Here is a 1,524-nt window from a genome sequence, read left to right as displayed (position 1 = left end):
CATGTGAGTATTATAACACTAGTGGGTAAAACTTTAGTCACCTCACAGATTAGGCATGCAAAGGAAAACAGTTCATATATGTAGAGGGACAGATTTCTCCCTTCACAAGTGCCTTCCTCTTGTTTCCCCTGCTGATGAGATGTCAGTTTATTACAGACTTGATGAATGGAGTTTCCTTTCTCAGGAAACAGTAGTCAGGCCTATGGAAGCATTTATGTAACAACATACGTTCCCTCCCTGGAAGTTTCCTTATTATCCCTTCTCTTGGCTATGTTGGACCGCAGTCAGGGACAGCCTGAAGGGAAACGGTGAAGTGCGGCCGCTGGGACATTTGTGGGAAACAAAACTTAGCAGTCCTGGTCTTAAGAGTTGTGAAGCCACAATCAACCCCCGGTTGCACCTCTGTGGTGTGCCAAGTGAGATACCTTCTGTGCAGTTAATCCCTACGCGCTCAGAAAGTCTGATGTAGGCTGCTTTTCATGCCTAGGTAGGGCAACCTTAAACGCACATGCACTGAGCCTGGTTTCATTGCATGCATGACGTAAAAGCTCTCTTTAGCGTGTGAGGTTGCTTCCTACCAGGTTGGGTCCCGAACAGCCCAGGTCTACAGTTGCCTCTGGTACTGGGCACCTCCAACCAAAATGAATTGAAACGTGAACTAGATCCGGTTCCTATTCAAAGTTAGTGCAAGATAATAGCTTCTCCATAGCATACACTCCACTAGATCTCAAAATCCTGTACAGATTAGCTTGATCTAACTGTCTCAGTTTTACAGATTGGAAAACTGAGGTGTTGACACAGCTAGAGTTACCAAATCACCCAACATGTTCTGTAGCAGAATTAGGCCTGGAGCCTGTGACACGAGACTGCAGGTCTTACACTTCGATGTTTGACCATGGTCATCAACAGGTATTTCACTGGATGTGTGTTGGCAGGTCTTCGTCTTAATTCTGTTTTGCTTTCTTAAATACAGCGAATCAGTGCCTGTCTCCTGTTGCTGCTGCTAGAACAGCTCTCCACTGCTGCTCAGGTCTCTTTCCTGGTAGGCTCTTCCACCATCATTTGTGAAAGACCGTGTCTCTCGAACTTGATAGATAAGAAAGGAAGGGCAGGAAGCAAGGGATGAATCCAGCTACTGAAATAATCCTTTACTGCGTGACGGGTTAGACTGACTCAAGATTAGACAGTAATAAATCCTCTCTCTTTCTGCCCTTGCAACAGCTAAACTGGAGGAGAACACCTGGCTTAATCCCTTCGGTGTATTAACTCAAAATAGTAGGCACTAGATAATAGGCACTGCAGCTATTCCAACCCCCGTGACAGGCATTGCAGCTACTCAAACCCCGGCGACAGGCACTGCAACTACTCCAGCCCCCACGACAGGCACTGCAGCTATTCAAATCTCGGCGACAGGCACTGCGACTGAACCAGAGAACCAACCCGTACCAGTATCAGTCGCCCCTATACACAAGAAGAAATACACAAGAAAATCAACTTGTGTAGTAAGGGAGGAAGATGAACCAG

The sequence above is a fragment of the Aptenodytes forsteri genome, unplaced genomic scaffold (assembly GCF_000699145.1).
Source record: "Aptenodytes forsteri isolate BGI_AS27 unplaced genomic scaffold, ASM69914v1 Scaffold200, whole genome shotgun sequence".
In the NCBI taxonomy this organism is placed as follows: Eukaryota; Metazoa; Chordata; class Aves; order Sphenisciformes; family Spheniscidae; genus Aptenodytes; species Aptenodytes forsteri.
This window is presented reverse-complemented; position numbering follows the sequence as displayed.